This window comes from Gopherus evgoodei, chromosome 9, assembly GCF_007399415.2.
Source record: "Gopherus evgoodei ecotype Sinaloan lineage chromosome 9, rGopEvg1_v1.p, whole genome shotgun sequence".
Taxonomy (NCBI): domain Eukaryota; kingdom Metazoa; phylum Chordata; order Testudines; family Testudinidae; genus Gopherus; species Gopherus evgoodei.
Genome location: NC_044330.1, coordinates 23864195 through 23884384, shown reverse-complemented (window position 1 = coordinate 23884384; position 20190 = coordinate 23864195). Strand labels below are relative to the sequence as shown.

The 20190-nt window shown below is 40.0% G+C and overlaps 1 protein-coding gene across 1 annotated transcript in view; it reads left to right on the top strand.

Annotated features, from left to right (window-relative positions):
* RSRC1 (arginine and serine rich coiled-coil 1) overlaps positions 1-20190 on the top strand; it is a 349528-nt gene that overhangs the window by 278715 nt on the left and 50623 nt on the right. The gene's annotated exons all lie outside the window — the stretch shown is intronic.

Below are 20190 nucleotides of genomic sequence, written 5' to 3'. Positions count from 1 at the left end.
CTAGGTTAGCCTTTGATCATCTAGTGCCCCCTGCAAATCATAATTTGGTGCCTACATGTAGATAGTATTCTAATTGCCAAAGGGCTTGTGTTTGAGACAGACTGTCCTAGAATCAGTGGTATACACGGGCTGAAAACTTGGGATAAGAGATCCTCTCAGTGAAAGATTAGAATGTGGTTAGCTCTCAGTGAGGTATAGTGGCAAGGCTCTGGCAAAGAACTGTTGTAAGGCACTAGCATTGATACTATAGCTAATCTGAAAAGATATAAAGGGAAGGAAGAACTGGGTTAGGAAAGGGCTGAATGTGGAGTTTGAGGAGGAGGCTGGGATCAGATAACCAAGGAGTCCGATGGCGCCTTAAAAACTAACATTTATTTGGGCATAAGCTTTCGTGGGTAAAAAACCCACTTCTTCAGACACATGGAGTGAAAATTACAGATGCAGGCATTATTATACTAACACATAAAGAGAAGGGAGTTACCTTACAAGTGGAGAACCAGTGTAGATAGGGCCAAGTCAATCAGGGTGGATGTAGTACACTCCCAATAACTGATGAGGAGGTGTCAATTCCGGGAGAGGTAAAGTTGCTTTTGTACTGAGCTACCCACTCCCAGTCCCCATTCAAAACTACAATACCCACTTGGAGAATTGAGGAAACAGATTGACAGAGCGAGACAGGTACCCAGAAGTCACCTACTACAGGTCAGGCCAAACAAGGAAAATAACAGAACCCCAATGGCCATCACATACAGCCCCCAGATAAAACCTCTCTAGCACATCATCAGTGATCTACAACCTGTCCTGGAAAATGATCCCTCTCTCGCAGACCTTGGGGGGGTGGGCCAGTCCTCACTTACAGACAGCTCCCAAACCTGAAGCAAATACTCACCAGCAACTACACACCACACCACAGAAACACTAACCCAGGAACCAGTCCTGGTAACAAACCTCATTGCCTACTCTGTCCCCATATCTACTTTAGCAACACCGTCAGAGGACCCAACTACATCAGCCACACCATCAGGGACTCATTCACCTGCACATCTACTAATGTAATATATGCCATCATGTGCCAGCAATGCCCCTCTGCAATGTACATTGGCCAAATGGGACAGTCTCTACGTAAAATAATAAATGGACACAAATCGGACATCAGGAATGGTAACATACAAAAGCCAGTAGGAGAACACTTCAGTCTTCCTGGACATTCTATAACAGATTTAAAAGTAGTCATATTTGAACAAAAAAGCTTCATAAACAGACTTCAAAGAGAAACTGCAGCACTAATATCCATTTGCAAATTAAAGACCATTAATTTGGACTTGAATAGACTTTAAGGTGCCACCGGATTCCTTGTTGTTTTTGTGGATGCAGACTAACACGGCTACCCCCAGATACTTGAGATCAGAGAGTGACTAGAGGAATGGGAGCTCCTGTCTAATCAGTATCAACAATAGAAGCTTTTGTGGACAGAACTGCACAAATGGTGAATTATACGTCCTAATTTCCTAGCCGTAGACAAGTCCTGTCTCTCTTGACTCTTCTCCAAATGCTTCAATTCATTATCCTTCCATCTCCCAGGCTTAGTTTACTCTGACTTCCCTCTTCATGCTCCCATATCCAGTCTCTTTCTAAGGGTATGGCTACACTTACAGCTGTACAGCGCTGGGAGTTACAGCTGTCTTTGTACAGCTGTGTAGGGAAAGCGCTGCAGTGTGGCCACACTGACAGCTACCAGCGCTGCAGTGTGGCCACATTTGCAGCATTTGCAGCGCTGTTGGGAGTGGTGCATTGTGGGCAGATATCCCAGTGTTCAAGTGGCTGCAACGTACTTTTCAAAAGAGGGGGGTGGGGTGGAGTGTGACTGGTAGCGTGGGGGAGACAGAGAATGGATTTTTGGAGCTGACACTGTCATCAGCTCCCTGCCTTGCAAGTTCTAAGGACTGGAAGATACACAGCACCTGCCTTCAATCATTTTAAAAGTTTCGACCTCTTCCCCCACCCCTCTTTTATTCACTAAATGCAAATTATGCACTCCTAAATAGCCTTCAGACCACATAAGCAGCTACTCAACACGGACTCCTCCCCCCCCCCCCCCGGCCGTGTGGCTTCTCTCCTCAAGCAAACAGCTGTGAACATTCCAAAGCAATTCCCCTGCCTGCCTCCACTCGCTTGCTCGAGCAAACAGGAGCTGTGTTTGTTTTTTAGATAAGCAGCTCCGGAGTGCCTGGAGTTCAGCCACTCTTATGGTTTGTTGTGAACAGGCATTCTGGGATACCTCCTAATACCCTGGAGGCCAATTACAGCGCTTTTGGTGGCCACACTTGACGAGCAGCGCTGCATCACCAGCGCTGCAATAGTTATACCCCAAGCAGACCAGGTGTACAGCCAGCGCTGCAGCCAGGGAGTTGCAGCGCTGGATGTGCCTTGCAGGTGTGGACAGTTACTAAGTTGCAGTGCTGTAAACCCACCACCAGCGCTGCAACTCTCCAGTGTAGCCATGGCCTAAGTGCAGTCTCACCTGCCTTTTTTAATGTCACCCACACCCACCCTTTCCACATTGTCTCCTCTGCTGAAGTCATTGTGCACTCCCTGATTTTTCTCTCGTTTTGATTTCTGTAACCACTTCTTTTCTGCTTCTTTTCATCTCTTTCCAGTCTGTCTAAAATGTCACTGCTAAATTCATCATCTTCTCCTGTCGCTACAAGCACATTCAAAACCCCTCCTTGACTCCATTAATTTTCTTCCTTTCTTTTAGCACATCAAGTTAAAGCTCTTGGTCTTTCCCTTAAAGCCCCTACAAACTTCTGCTCCCATTTACCTCTCTGTTCTTATCTCCTATAAGAAACTGGAGACTGTTCCTAGAAAGGGGACAGCACAATAGAAGGTGCAAAGTGGAGAGTATGAAAGAGTTGAGGCGAGCATAAACTTCTTGGTTTAATGATCTGTTTGGATTTTTTTTTAATGTAAAATGAGTGCTAAGCTTTTTTCACTTCAAAGTGTACTGAGCACTCATTACATCTGACGGAAATCTTTTTCTTTTATGTTAATTTTCTAATTATTTTATCCAGCTACACTGTGTGAGCTTGTTATAAAAGTAACACATCTACTCTCTCAATATTTCAATATAGCTAATACTCATTGTATCCAAATGAGATGAAGCTAGGGATATAGCTAATAAAACCTCTATATCAGCACATTCAACCACTTTTGAAGTGAGTAACAATAATGCCTCCTCCAGCCTTTCCAGTGCTCAACTGTGTTTGGTAGGCATCTGGGCGCATGTTTTTTTGTGTTTTTTTTTAGTTTTACTTTAATTGAAATATCTAAATTGGGGGCATTTTAAAAGTGTTTTAAGTGAAAGTAAAACCTGATAACTCAACAGTGCTTCATGGACAACCAAAGTTCAAAGCAGAATACTGCCGCCTCCTGCTTGGCCTTGCAGCTCAACAGTACACTTCAGGTGGCTGAACCACTTTGAAGTCTATGGTCTTTGTTTAAGCGATGTATTAAACTCTGTGTGGCATGTTAAACAGATACTTAGATGTGAACATGCAGACTGGCTGTCTGCAGAACATTGATAAACCAGGAGGCTGAGCAAGTGTTTCTGCTAGGAATGTTAACATTTCACACCCACTTTGCACTGGTATAAATGGGCGTGTGAGGTGCAGAACAATGGAGGATCAGGTCTTGTGACTTTTGTGTTTTTTATTGTATATAATAAAAAGAATTTAAAATCCTATCAGAATAAAAAGATTGCTCAGTATTTTGAGTTGAAGGCAGTGAAGAGCAAAACATTGTAAACAGCGTGACTTTACGTAAATAATGGCCAATACTAATGCATGGGCTAGACTTGGACAACTATCTGTGATGACTTTCAATGGGAGGTAGGCACCTAACTGCCATATATGCCTTTGAAAGTCTCCCCTTGAGAAAATGTCACCTTTTACATTTCTGAAATAAATAGATTTAATAGATCACCACGTGAGATTCTGGGTAGATTAAAAAGTGTTGATTTTAACCTATAAAACCCCAATTGGCCCAAGCCCAGCCTACCTGAGAAATTTCCTCTATCCCCAAAATATATTGCCACAATTGCAGTCAGCAGAGACAGTGATGCTAGATCTCCCTTGATTTAATAGAGCAAAAGCTGCTGGCAGAGTATTTTTCATAAGGGCCCTGTAACTCTGGAATGTCCTTCCTTCATGGCATAGAATAGCCCAGCTTTGATGAGACTCAGGGTACCCGGCGAGGTCCATTTATTTTTTCTGGCATTTGACGAGAGTAGGGTGGATTGAGGTATTACCCAATGTATGGGGGCCGTAGTAATCTGGAAACCCTAAATTAGTAGAAGAAGGTTTTCAAAATTTTGCCTTGCAGTTGGCATTCTTGTGGTAATATAAGTCTCTGCCATGTGCCAGTTCAAGTAATGTCTCTTCCTCTCATGCAAGGTGGGACTGAAAACCTCTTTGAAACTTTTCTCAGGGTGATTCAGGTGTAGAGTCGATGAGACCCTGGGGGTAGATGAATCTAGCTTTGACCAGGAGGTTGGTTGGACACTATAGTTTTAGTAAAGTAGGAGCAATCCTTTCAGCTCCTGTAGCGGCTTGGAGAAGACTCAGATGCAGAAGAAATAGATAACTTTTTCTACCTTCTTCATCAGCAGTCATTAAAAGACTATGAGCCAAGCTGGTTTAAAAAAAAAATGGTTTCCTCTAGTTAGGTTCCTAAAACCATATTTAGGTGGCTGAGTAAGTAGCCTGATATTCAAAAGGTCTGAAAACCCAGCAGTTCCCTCTATAGTTAATGGGAACTGTTGTGTGCACTCAGAAATTTTGAATATCAGGCCACTTATTTAGGTACTTAAACATGGATTTTGGAGTCTAAAGTTAAACACCCATTTTTAAAACCATGGTCCCAGTAAAGTCCAAATCAACAACCTGTTGCTACCAAGAAAAGGATGGCTAAACAGTACTCTTTATAGAAACAACAACCATAAGAGCAGGTGTTCTGCACAGTGCTCTGTTAACAAATATGATTTGTGTTTGAAATTCCTGCTCAGTGCTTTGAATATTTACCTTTTGGTGACCTGTATCTACACTGCTGCTGTTATATACTTCATTTGTTACACTACAGCATTCTTGAAAATGAGGAAAGAATATTACAGTTCCAGGTGATTTATATAACCAGCCACCTGGACTGCTCTATGGTTGATCCTGAACTGAGGATAAATGAACAACAGTGTACAGTCATGCAGACGTATTACCAGAGAAGAGCTAGAATGTGTCATACTGAACTGTATATTTCCATTAGTTTGTCTAAATTAATGTAATGCTTTATTTAGAATTCTTGAATGGGCTATATAGTGATACTTTTTATCTGCCTGTAATCATGTTGCCCTGGGGATAATGCTTTAGTGAACATCTGATTTTTCTGGAAAGAGGATTCCTTCCAAATCCTCCAAAGTTAAGTTACACACCTTTCTGGGTTAAAGTTTTGTGTAGATTCAAAGGAAGCTTCACATAAGGCCAGGTTCCGTAGCAAACACTGCATTATGTTCAATAATTTTAGACAGTCATCTTCAAGAACTGAATTGATTGAATTCACCTGATATTAGTGAATGAGAAATTAATACATCTTGCCCAACATCCAGAAGTTCTGAAACAACTTTAGAATCAGTTCTACGTTGGAATCTCTTCAGAGATGAAAGAAATACTTAGGAAAATATCTTTAATGCCTCAAGTTTGGCTTTCATGTTTTTGTGATTTTCTCCATCATGAGAGGGTAGTTTTTTATGCACAAGATCATTATCATTTCAAGAAATCCAGACTTTTGACTGAGCAGTAGGTCTTCCAATCCACATAAGCTCAGAATCCTCCTAGTTCCAGCAACAGCTACAGCAGCCATTAAAGTTTTCAACAGATTTTAAAGTATGATGCAAAATTGCGTTCTTCTCTTTCTTTATCCTCCTTCAGTGAAGGGCTTGTATTGGATTAGGTTGCAACATATTGGTTGCTATCTTGTTTGCCAGAATCTCAGCATTCATCTTTTTTAAAAAAGTCCCTGGGACTTATGATGGCATCAGTTATTCTGACTCTGCAGAGATTCTGAAACAATAGAAGGTGTGAAATGTCTCTAACATGGTAACTCAGGGCTTGTCTATGTGGGGACATTCAGAGAAATTCATTCAAATTAGCTAACGGTGTGAATTTAAAGCACGTTAGTTAAACTGCATTAAACCCCGTTGTGAACACTCTCATTCAGATGATCAGTGATGATGATTTAAATGTCAGCATTGTTAAGTGTTTCATTTATGAACAAATCGTGTAAGAAAGGAGCAGGATGATGATTTACACAATTTGCTGACAGACTATTTCATTTTGGTGCCATGAGTGGGTGGCATTTTAGAGATAATGAACCATTTCCACACATACCCTCCAATCTAACTCATGGAGCCAAAAAGCCTGAGGGGAAGAGCAGAGCCCACCTCAGAGGGCATCTGAACCCCAAGAAACAGGAGACAATCTGTAGAGCCAAGAAGGACATCCAAGCCTTCCACGCATAGCGCGGGCTTGATTGGCTCTGGTAGCGTGTGAATGGCCAGGTGGCTTTCTCTCTGGATCTATTGGCTGTGGATCCTCACTTTAATAGACATTGTCTATTTGACTCTTCAGACTTTACTGTATCATTATCACTCAGGTCAGGTTTTATTTGCAGTCATGAGAGAGGGATATATATTTTTTATATAGAGAGCTTAGATTCTGATGTCAAATAATTCTGAGAGACTGGGGGTCCTATATATGTTTCTATGCCTTGCCCAAGGATGTATCTGAATCATACTAAGGGGGAGCAAAGCTTGATGAGCCCAACAGAGCATATATGATCATATTTTAAACATCAGCACAATCTTTGAGTAGCATCTATTTTTTGTATCTAGTAGGAAGAGTTTGGGAAAGTATCACTACTTTATTTTTTTTTCAAGTTCATCCCTTTCTACAATACAGAGTTTTAAAACTTCTGCTGCTTAAAGAAACTGGAAAAGTAGTTTAGGGTATTTTGATGTACACAAGAAAGTCATGAAGAGTCAAAATGTTCCTGGGTGTTAAGATGCTATGTTTTAATTAAAGGAAACACTTTAGGTATATCACAGAGTTGAGTTGTTCAGATCCTAAATCAAGGAGATTAGTGTGGTCTGTGTTCAGTATCTAGTTAAATCAAAGCTAGCTTCGGTGTCTACATGTGTTGCAATCATACCCTCCCAGTTGCACTGTAGACATACCCAGTTAATTTAAACTGGAGTTACTCCTGATTTACACTGGTTTAACTGAGACCAGAATTAAGTTCTCAGACTCCACATGGAAATACATTTAAGTGAACAAAAGGGCTGATTTACAATCCAGCTTCCACAGATGACCAGAATCTGAAGACTTAGTAGGATTAGTCAAAAAGTTTGGCTGTTACAGGAAGATGTGATAGTATTTGTAGACATAGGATGGGTCCAGGGAGTTTTACTTTAGGAGAGGGAATGTAGTAGCCTGCCTGAAAGGATCCACATATTTGGATGGGGATATGGGCGGGAAGGAGGGAGGACTGGATAACATAAGGAGCAAGATAAGTCAGGAGTTGGCAGGGGATATGGGACTTGGTGAAAGGTTAGCAGCAGAGACACTTCAGAGGCAGTGGCAGGTTAGGAGAAGGAAAGAGTAGCTAGAAGAGAGGAGAAGGGGAGTTATCTCTAGATGATGATGGTTTTCTTCTTGACAGTATTGTTTGAGGTCCTGTTCTGAGAGGGTGGACATGTAGAGGTGGTAGAGATGGTTTGTAAAGGAATCAAGAAGTGTCGGTAGTTATTGTAGGCAACTGAGTTGATCAGAGAGAGGTAATGTTGTGTTGCAAGAAAGGTAATGAAATAAAAAGCAGAGAGAACGAATCAGCATCAGAAATGTGTAGGGTGTCTCAACTTTTTTTCATAGATGCTCAGCCACATGAGAACAAGAGTAGAACAAATGAACATACTCCTTCCTTCAAAAATAAATAAATAAATCAATAAACCTTACCACAAAAATCGGTTTTTGAACTACTTTTTAACTTGTGAATCTTTGCAGGAAGAAATCAAACTGTGTCAGCTCCAAAATGTGGAGGCCTCTTATGTAGGTTCTTAAATCGGAGTCAGTGTCAGAGCAATGTCTCTTGCCTTTCTGTGGCTGAAAAGGATACAGGCTGATCAGGAAAGGAGCCAGTCAGCTGCAGCCTGTCAAGTAGGAGGGAACCTATGCAGCCCTAATGCAAACAGGAGCATCCAAGATGGCACTGCACCACAGCCATGAATTGATGTGTGTCCTTCACAAAATATGGAGCCAGGGGCCCTGGATTTCACACACCCCAAAGGGAAGCCTTGAGTAGCTGTAGAGAGTACCATAAAGTGACCTTTAGGAAAAATTGGAGATAGATTTTTCACTTTGTGGGTCAGTTTACATTTCCAAGGCTATCTTCAGAAGGGAAACTGAAGAAGATACCTAACATTTTTAGGTAGAGACAGATTCACAGCTGCAGGCTCAGTGAGCCCCAGAAGTTCATCTCTGGTGATGATTTGGTCCATACTTTTTCAAATATGTTTTTTATATCTTCATTAATTTCCGTATGTTTTCTGTTGTCTTATTGTGACTGTATACTAGCAAACTGACACAAAAAGGAAGCTTACAAGAAGTGGGAACTTGGATAGATGACTAGGGAGGAGTATAAAAATTTCGCTTAAGCATGCAGGATTGTAATCAAGAAGGCCAAAACTAGCAAGGGATGTGAAGGGTACAAGAAGGGTTTCTATACATATGTTAGCAACAATAAAAAGGTCAGGGAAAGTGTGGGACACCCTTAATGAATGGGGGAGGCAACCTAGTGACAGGTGATATGGAAAAAGCTGAAATACTCAATGCTTTTTTTTGCCTCAGTCTTTACAGACAAGGTCAGCTCCCACACTGCTGTCCTGGGCAACACAGTATGAGGAGGAGGTGAGCAGCCCTCAGTGGTGAAAGAACAGGTTAAGGACTATTTAGGACAGCTGGACATGAACAAGTCCATGGGTCTAGATTTAATGCTGAGAGAATTGGTTGATGTGATTACAGAGCTATTGGCTATCATCTTTGAAAACTCGTGGGATTGGGAGGGGGGTCCCGGACAACTGGAAAAAGGCAAATATAGTGCCCATCTTTAAAACAGGGAAGAAGGAGAACCTGGGGAACTACAGACTAGTCAGCCTCACCTCAGTCCCTGGAAAAATCATGGAACAGGTCCTCAAGGAAACCATTTGAGTCAGCAGTATGCCCTTGTTGCTAAGAAGCCCAATGGCATGTTGGGCTGCATTAGTAGGAGCATTGCTAGCAGATCGAGGAAGTGATTATTTTCCCTGTATTTGGCACTGGTGAAGCCACATCTGGAGTACTGCGTCCAGTTTTGGGCTCCCTCCTGCTGAAAGGAAGTGGACAAATTGGAGAGAGTGCAGCAGAGGGCAACGAAAATGATCAGGGGGCTGGGGCACATGACTTACGAGGAGAGGCTGAGGGAACTGGGCTTGTTTAGTCTGCAGGAGAGAAGAGTGAGGGGGCGGGATTTGATAGCAGCCTTCAACTACCTGCAAGGAGGGGGTTCAAAGAGGATGGAGCTCGGCTGTTCTCAGTGGTGGCATATAACAGAACAAGGAGCAATAGTCTCAGGTTGCAGTCGGGGCGGTCTAGGTTGGATATTAGGAAACACTATTTCACTAGAAGAGTGGTGAAGCACTGGAATGGGTTACCTAGGGAGGTGGTGGAATCTCCTTCCTTAGAGGTTTTTAAGGCCTGGCTTGACAAAGCCCTGACTGGGATGATTTAGTTGGTGTTGGTCCTGCTTTGAGCAGAGGGTTGGACTGGATGACCTCCTGAGGTCTCTTCAAACCCTAATCTTCTATGATTCTAATTGTTTTGCATACAGAAATTACAAGAGGTAGCTGACCTATACGATACAGAGTGAATTGCAAACAATAGTAATTTACTGAGAAACAGCATAGAAAATCTGTAGTCTTTGTTTTCTTCATTAGTAAGGCATGACTACAATAGAAACAGGCCCTGAAGGTGTAGTCCTGTATGCATACTTAGTGGATGTTATGTAGTCTGTATATCATAGTCCTATTAGTTTACTCCTATTTATCTTTGTGTACAGTATTACTTAGCATTTTGCCTTATCAGTCAAATTAGTGTCACTTAATAGGCATTCCTAGACAGAATTCTACAATTAGGGTCCTGGCTAGCAGTCTCCGCTCTCCGGCTGTCCAACTCTGAAGGCATCACCGCTGCCAGCAGCAATGGAGAAGTAAGGGTGGCAATACTGTTACCTCCCTAAAATAGCCTTGCAACTTCCCCGCCCCCACCAACCTCCTTTTGGGTAGGGACCCCCATGGTTAGAACACCATGAAATTTCTGATTTAAATATCTGAAACCATGAAATTTAAGATTTTTTAAATCCTACTACCATTACATTTACCAAAATGGACCGTGAATTTAATAGGGCCCTAGTTATGTAGATTATATTTGTTCAATTATATTAGATTATGGGAAAAAAGATTTGTTTTTTCATTATGGTTTCGCTACTATATATATACGGTTCCATGGTATCAGTGAAATAGATTTTCATTCTAGTTGAATTCAAGTTTATTTCTATGGTGGTGTTTTGTTTTGCTTAACATTTGACAATGTCTTCATCATTGATGTAGATCTTTTGGTTTAACCAAGTAAAAGTTTGAAGAAATATTTATAGTGTACAAGTTGCCCTGATTTTTTGACAACTGCTATTTAATTATTCTTAGTCTATTTATTAATATTTGCAACAAAGATTATCGTTGCTTAAAATAACTGTAGATTTAAGTCTGTACTGCTCTAAACCTTTAATCAAATTAAAGCACATTAATATAAAATTTAAATTACTGGGTCTCTAGACTTCCAAATTTCATTCTCTCTTGTGGCATCACAGTATTGCTTCTGTGACAAAATCTCCACCTCAAAAACAAAAAGTTGAAGTTGCATACTTCAGCTAGTAAGCTTCTGGAACTGAATGTAACCTTTACTAATGAAAAGTTTAGCCTTATATCTGTGGTAAGCAAAATCTATTGTATAATAAGCTTATTGTTTCTCAGCTCATGAAAAAAGGTTATTTTTCCCGACCCTTTAGTAATGGTGTTTTAACACCACTTTTATTGTAATTTTATTGCCAAATCAGGTGTGAGATTAGATGTTGGATGTTACATGTAATCTGCTCAGAAATCAAATCATTTGACCTCCAAACCCACCAATGCACCCTCCTGCTGGTTTGCTGTTAAATATGCAGCATTTTCCTGTCATGAATACAAATGGAGGACAAATTAGAATCTACAGACAGCTGACCTGAGCTACAGATTAGAGACTAGGGGCTTGTGCTGTTTCAAAAGTTTTAATTACCATAGTCCCAATAGCCAGTTGAAGGACACACACAAAAATCAGTTTGTAACAAAAAAGCAAAGAAAGAAAGAGAGAGAAAGAAAAAGCTCACTCCTCCTAATTTGAATTTTTCAGTTTGATTACATTTGCACTTCCATTGGAGCTATGCTAATTTGCTGCATGAAATTAGGTCTATTAATAAAAAATGCACTACTTTTACAAAAGTATTTTCAATTGAGCAATTTTTCTGTTTTGTTTTTGTTTTGCTTATTTCCATTTGGGACTAGCTGAAAATGACATCAAAACCTTATGAGAATTATACTGTCAAACCTGATTTCACCTCAAGGCCTGGCAAGTCAAATTCAAAGTAGCTGAAATGTGCAGTAGTAATAGCGGGAATAATATGGCACAATATAAGTACTTTCAGAGGAAAAGTGTGTTCCTTTTACATCCAACTCAAATGTGTTGAATTGCATTACTGCAGGAGGTTTGAGTTGTTTGCCTTAATATATCATGCATAATACAATTATAAGACTTTGTTTTTTAAGATGTAGCTAGTCATGAAAACATATTTTATACAATTGTCTGGAGATGTGGTGCAATGATAGCACTATTTTGGTCCATAATAGGGATTAATGTATGAAAGGTTTACAGAGGATTATAGGGAAAAGATGGTTTTTTAAAAATCTTTTTAGATATCAAAGGAATAGAACTAAATAAGGATTTATTCCTTTGAAATTAAAAAATAAATTTCACTAATACTTGCATTAAGGGGTATATTATCCTGATGCCTTCATTCTTGAATTTGCATTTTTTGTTTCTCGTGTGTTAGCCCAGTGTTGAATTGATTAGTTATGCCTAGCTAGTAAGCAGTGAAACATTTTTATATACACTAGGGAAATAAATTTGGCAGAAAATCAGCATGAGTAGATTTAATTATCACTCTGAGACCTTTTCCTTTTCTAGCTTAGTGATCCTGAAACTCCACATGTTTCAATGAAATCTGTGTGGACGCTAAGCTTCGCTTCCCAATTTGTTCCTCCACACAATGATAAGCCAAGCAATTACTGGTTTATTGATTTTTCATCATGGCAAATTTAAAGTTGATTTTTTTCCTGAAAAGGCAGGGGTGATTAAGTGTTTCCCCTCGGTTTAGTACAAGAGAGCTATGTGGCAGAATCTAATATCCTGAGGTCAACCTCTGCAGGCAGATAATACGGTGTCTTGGCCACATGTTAAGGAGAGAAATCAGGACTACAAATGTGATAGGATATATGTGGAGACAGTTTAATTTGCTCCATTTATATGAACAAGTCATGTGGCACATGCTTGGAAAACATCATTTTGAATAGGCTTGGAAATAAAAACCACGTGGGCAGAAAGGATAAATGAGTACAAACGAGAAGCATTTGCTACTCAAGGGACAGAACTATCTTTTAAAACCGGAAATAAGTAAAGCTTTGACATTTTGTTGTTTTAACAATTGACTGAAATCTACATGTTACCCTGCAGATAACTTTATATTCTCCTTACCGTTTGAGCCACATTAAAAAAATTCTAATCATACAGGTCCCAAAAAGATTGTGTCTACGTAATAGCTATATCACGTAAACATACCAGTAACAATTAAGGTGTAATATGCTGTTAATGTTTGTGGTTTATTTTGAAGCCCATGGATTTAGAGAATTTAATTGGAAGCAAAAGAATATCACTTTACAAAATGGTAACATGCATTGCTAGAGTTTTGCTGTTCTTATAAAAACACAGAATTCATGTATTTGGCTGAAACAGAGTAAAGCAATCAGCAGATAAAGCTTCTGTGTTTTGGGAAAAAAAAACAATTTGATATTTTATTTCAATAGAAATTTAGACATGTTTTAAAATCCTCAAAAAGCTAACTTATACTTACTCTGAAGTTATTTGAGCAATTTGGGAAAATCTTTCTGCTTTCCAAGACTTTGTTTGGAATTTAACCCAAAACTGAGCCAGTCAACATTAGCAGTAGGTTGTAGTGGAGGAATGGCAGAAAATGTAAAGTTTTAAAAGATTTGCTAGTCAGTGGAAGATGTATGAATTGCAGTGTCTAAGAGTGATGAGATAGAACTGCAATATCCAGTTTTTGAATGTCCCAAAGCTTGAAGGCGGGGGGGGAGGGGTCTGTGCTTTGGTTTTGTTTTGGTTTATTGCTGAGAGAGGGACAGACGATCTAGATTCAAATTCTAAACATGCCCACAACGTTCAGACACTTGACTCTGTTTTGGGTTTGAAACCATGTTGGTCTACAATTTTAGCCACCTTTATTAGTAGTACAAAAGGTACAAAGTATGAAAAGCATATCTTAACACCACTCATTTTAGATCTCTACACTGAGTGAAATGCTTTTTTGAAGGGTTACACAGATTAATTTGAGATTGAAACCATCAAAGGACTTGCATCACCTTTTTAAAATAAGTTTCCTTATCTGTACATATTGCCTGATACGTCCCTAGTATGATATAATTAGTGCAATACTTTCAGTTAACACTGACGTACTAAGTGGCACATGGCATGCAACAAATGGAGATATGAACATTCCTGACTTAGAACACCAAGCTTAGAACTTTCATAAAGATTACCTGTAAAGGAATGCAGCCCCTTACATCATGCTATTCTTTTGCTTCTGACAGTACTAACATCAGTGACCTGCCTTATGGTCATGGGGTCCACTCACTGCTAGGGGCACCTCCTTCTGGCCATTCTGGGGATTAGCACCTTCCAGGTGCTGCATCCTCCTCTGCTGATTTTTGCACCCGTCATTCTCTCTCACCCTGTGACCCCTCTCGCTCCAGGAGCTGCAGCTTCCTCTTTGTGAGCTGTCCCTCTGGCCATGTCACTATTGTCTTCCCCTTCCAGAGTATGACAGTCTTTTGTGGCAAACTGTCCCTCTGCGCCATTTCCCTAGTGGATGGCAAGGGAACCTGGGCCCAACCTCTACTCTGGGTTCCATCTCAGGAGTCCTCTCTTCAGAAGCCAAGGTCCACACTATCCTATGGCTTGCTGCTTTTTCCCCTGAGCCTTTCCTACCTTTCTGGCTCACCTCCTCTCTGGGTTTGCCAGCTGCACAAACCCCTCCTCTCAGGGAGTAATGATAGGCAACTTGCATCTTTAGCCCAAAACACCTCCCTTCTCCCAGGGAGTGCCTGCAGACTACTACTTTTAGGAATCATAGATTATTGGGGTTGGAAGTGACCTCAGGAGATCATCTAGTCCAACCCCCTGCTCAAAGCAGGACCCCCTTTCTGCTCTTAGCTCCTGGGCTTTACACAGGCCCCTCCTCCTGTTCCTGTGCAGCTGAGCCTCATCTCTGATTAATCCCTGCTCCCTGGCTTCTCCTCCAGGTGCATCCTGGGCAGTTAATTGGCCCACCTCGCCACTTTAACCCATTCAGGCCTTGTGTGGGATGGGCACCCCGTCACAGAGGTATTGTGAAAGCAGAGTAGCCAGTAGCAGTACAAGTTCTGAGGACGGTGGGCGAGAGCATCAAGGAAGAGCTGTCATGTGGCAGGAAACACAGAGATCTGGGAGATCCAGTGGGTTTTAGAGGATTTTCATAACATGAATTTCTATTCTCATTCTAAATTTAAAACTATAGGTCCCATTTTTACTTCCATCCTTCATGTCAGAACTTTGTTCCAGTGACTTAAGATCTGCTTCAAATAGTAGTATTCATGGCAAACTAAAACAAGGTACATGTCGTTTTAATTAACACATCTGATATTAAAAATAAGCAATGTGTGTTGATCTGATATGAAAAACATTGGTTAAATCTGCTACAAAAGGGTTCAACTGCATGAGGTCATCCATGTATCTGTAATAACTTAGAGTGCTTTACTCAATGATAAGAAAATATATTAAGATGCCCTTAAATTCATTAGTTATTGCCTAAGGCCATACTTTATGTTCAGTTAATTTTATTGTAATTCATTGTTATGGCTGTGACCTGAACTCACTTAGATAAGCCTTTAAAATATATTGTATATATACAGTGAAAGAAACTCAATTTGCATTTTAATTCATATATGGAAAAGTTTCTTAATTATTACGCCAGTGTTTCAGCCCAGCCTGCACCAGGCTTTTGAGGGATGACAAGTCAGTTCACTCATTTAGGTTACATTTATGCAGATTTTTTAAACTTTTTGATGTGTCATAAACACTGGTAACTGTTTTATTATTTAATTTTGGAAAATGAATACTCCAAATTTTAGCAGAAATTCCCATATGTACTAATGTGAACAAATGCTTTATTGTCTTAATCGTATTAAAATTTTAATTTCGGATCCTTCCAGTATACCCTCATAAATGGTAGATTTTAAGTTCTACTCCACCCTTTGTGTCCCTGGTGTGTGTAAATGTTGCTTCGTTAAGCTGACACAACCACCTGGTTGAGTTTCCAGTCTCTAGAGAATATTTCAGCATCTGGTACATACTGTGATCTTTTTTCTGTGTGTGTAATCTTTTTATGGACATGTTATTATAAAAAGTGATCAGAAACAAATGAAAGATAATCTAAAAAATAATAAAAGATGTATGTATAGTTACAGTGGCATTCAGCATAACTCAGTGGTTCTCAACCTGTGGTGCACAGAACCCTGGGCATCTGCAGACTACGTCTGAGGGGTTTGTGAAAAGTTACCATTACCATAGAACAGTGGGTTACAAGCTGTGGTCTACAAGCTGGGGGACCACAGGCTATGTCTAAGATTTCTGAAGGGGGTCTGCCCCTCCATACAAAAATGTTTAGGGATCTTCAAATGAAAAAGATTGAGAGCCAATGATGTAACTTACATATAGCATACTATGAAAATCATTTAAAGTAAACAATTTTTGTATTATGAAGTGGCTTTAGGAAATTCTGCATTCTGATTGGTCTGTAGCCAAGACACAGCATAGTTTGTCAGGACTATCCCATCAGGAATAAGATCAGTGCACCTCCAAAGGTAATAGCTAGTGACTAGTCAAAATCAGGCTTCCGATTTAAGTCTGTTATTTTAAAAAATCAGCATTTTAATTAAAAAATTGACTTTTAAATTTTAAACTACTTTCTCCCTGTCCATTTTCTACCTGCTATCACTCTGTGCTTCATGTTCTGACACCAACCTTCCCACTTTCAACTCCCGCCTGAAGATACTGGGTGAAATCCTGGCCCCATTGACTTCAATGGGGCCAGGATTTCATCCACACTTTTCCTGCATTGCCTGCAATAGGTTAACTAATCCAAACATTTAAAAAAAGAATCCATCTCTAATTTACTTCCATCAGACTTCCAAGTATGTTCCATCTTTTCTGTTTCTGTTGGTTAGCATGTAATTTCTTTGGGACAGATACATTTTAGTTTGTATGTTGTAGAGCGTGAGGTTCATAGTTGGCATTTAAAAGAACAATCATCATAATAATTCTGCTGCGTTCCTTCCTCTGCATTTTCCCTTTTCCCTGCCACTATCAAACCTTTGAAACCTTCTTCTCTTCGTGACCTATCGGGATTCCCAACCCACCATAACCTTTGAAGAGCTGCCGAGTGGAAGCATTTCAAAGAGTCAGTGGTTTTCTCCGAAGCACGTCACTCTCTTGACCACATCAGAGTGTCTCCTGCTTTGTCTTATTTTGGGGTAGGGGGAAAAAAGTCTAAATAGCTGCAGGGAAGGCTGAGCCCAAAAGAAAGGAGCAGAGCAAAAGAGGCAGAAAAGATTTGAAAAACAGGGAAGCTGTTGCTTTTATTATCTATATAGAACCTAAAATTTTCCAAGTATTTTATGGAGAAATGTGAAGATAAAAGTTTAATCTAAGCCCTAATTCAGCAAGGACTTAAGTATGTGCTTAAGTGTCACTAAAAAAAACTAAACGTAAGCACTTGCTTTTGTGCTCTGTGAATAAGGATGGGCTTACTTGTGTATATTAAGTTAAGCTTGTGTATAAGCACTTTGCTGAATCAGGGTTTAAGAAGATGAAAAATTGTGGGGATAGGCTGCAAGAGCAAAGTTACTTTACCACTCTACACCCCTCTACTCTAGGGGAAAAACCCAGGAAATGCTTTAGTTTTTAAAAAGTATAATTATTTTTCTTCAGGTTTTTTTTTTGTCTGTTTGAATCATTTTAAAGCTGGAACTATTTTTTCTGGTGCAAGAATATATCTCTTGGCCCTGTCACAACATCTTACCTAATTTTATACCAGTAGCATATACATTATAGCAGTGATTCCCAAACTGTTGTCTCTGGAGCTCTAGCTGGTCACATGGTACTAACTCTCCCCTTTGTTTCTGCCTACTGCATTAAAAGAAACGAAAGATATGTTTATTACTTTTAGTATTAACTTTCCATGTAAGCAATTGCTGTAGTTGCCACCAGGTCTTAGTACCATCAAGCATGGGAAGGAAGATGCTTATGAGATAATTTGTCATTTAGTATATGGTCCAGCTATGAAAACAGTTGAGAACACTGGAATTCTGCCATTTAGGCAGAGGGATATCTTCGTATGGGCAATGGAATGTAATGGGTGATGCCAGTGATCTAAAGATAAATTTGACGCATTATTGTAATGAAAATTCATAGACTCATAGACTCTAGGACTGGAAGGAACCTCGAGAGGTCATCGAGTCCAGTCCCCTGCCCTCATGTCAGGACCAAATACTGTCTAGACCATCCCTAATAGACATTTATCTAACCTACTCTTAAATATCTCCAGAGATGGAGATTCCACAACTTCCCTAGGCAATCTATTCCAGTGTTTAACAACCCTGACAGTTAGGAACTTTTTCCTAATGTCCAACCTAAATCTCCCTTGCTGCAGTTTAAGCCCATTGCTTCTTTTTCTATCATTGGAGGCTAAGGTGAACAAGTTTTCTCCCTCCTCCTGATGACACCCTTTTAGATACCTGAAAACTGCTATCATGTCACCTCTCAGTCTTCTCTTTTCCAAACTAAACAAACCCAGTTCCTTCAGCCTTCCTTCATAGGTCATGTTCTCAATACCTTTAATCATTCTCGTTGCTCTTCTCTGGACCCTCTCCAGTTTCTCCACATCTTTCTTGAAATGCGGTGCCCAGAACTGGACACAATACTCCAGTTGAGGCCTAACCAGCGCAGAGTAAAGCGGAAGAATGACTTCTCGTGTCTTGTTTACAACGCACCTGTTAATGCATCCCAGAATCACATTTGCTTTTTTTGCAACAGAATCACACTGTTGACTCATATTAAGCTTGTGGTCCACTATGACCCCTAGATCTCTTTCTGCCATACTCCTTCCTAGACAGTCTCCTCTCATTCTGTATGTGTGAAACTGATTGTTCCTTCCTAAGTGGAGGACTTTGCATTTATCTTTATTGAACTTCATCCTGTTTACCTCAGACCATTTCTCCAATTTGTCCAGATTGTTTTGAATTTTGACCCTGTCCTCCAAAGCAGTTGCAATCCCTCCCAGTTTGATATCGTCCGCAAACCTAATAAGCGTACTTTCTATGCCAACATCTAAATCGTTGATGAAGATATTGAACAGAGCCGGTCCCAAAACAGACCCCTGCGGAACCCCACTTGTTATACCTTTCCAGCAGGATTGGGAGCCATTAATAACTACTCTCTGAGTACGGTTATCCAGCCAGTTATGCACCCACCTTATAGTAGCCCCATCTAAATTGTACTTTCCTAGTTTATCTATAAGAATATCATGCGAGACCGTATCAAATGCCTTACTAAAGTCTAGGTATATCACATCCACCGCTTCTCCCTTATCCACAAGGCTCGTTATCCTATCAAAGAATGCTATCAGATTAGTTTGGCACGATTTGTTCTTTACAAATCTATGCTGGCTATTCCCTATCACCTTACCACCTTCCAAGTGTTTGCAGATGATTTCTTTAATTATCTGCTCCATTATCTTCCCTGGCACAGAAGTTAAACTAACTGGTCTGTAGTTTCCTGGGTTGTTTTTATTTCCCTTTTTATAGATGGGCACTATATTTGCCCCCTTCCAGTCTTCTGGAATCTCCCCCGTCTCCCATGATTTCCCAAAGATAGTAGCTAGAGGCTCAGATACCTCCTCTATTAACTCCTTGAGTGTTCTAGAATGCATTTCATCAGGCCCTGGTGACTTGCAGGCATCTAACTTTTCTAAGTGATTTTTTACTTGCTCTTTTTTTATTTTATCTTCTAAACCTACCCTCTTCCCGTAAGCTTTCACTATATTAGACATTCCTTCAGACTTCTCAGTGAAGCCTTGGTTCTCTTCATAAGGATGTCAATTATTTTGCATTAACAGCATCTGTATCCACAGATGATATCATAGAATTTAAAAGCATTAGTGGTAGTGAAGGACTGAAGAATATAATATATCCTATTTGTTTCTTAAAGATAACTTGCCCCTCTTAAGAAGTAGGAAATTACAGTATAACATAAGGACATGTATACCAGTTTGAACAGAACAATCAAGGGAAATAGGTGTGGCCATTCATCTTTGCTAACTTTCAAGAGGTCCGTAATGTTGTGGATTCAATTAAGAGGATGTGGTAATTGAAGATCAAGTTGTTGTATGGCAATTGTGATGTAATGATGACCAAGTATGTTTGTTCAGTTCAGAGTCTAAAAGACGAGTTCTGCATTCCTGAGTTAGAACTGCAGGATTGAGCCTTTCATTTATTATCCATAAATGATTGAGGTTTAACAGGTGTAAATCAATAGTCATCTTTATTCTTAAATAATAACTATATGAGGATGTTAG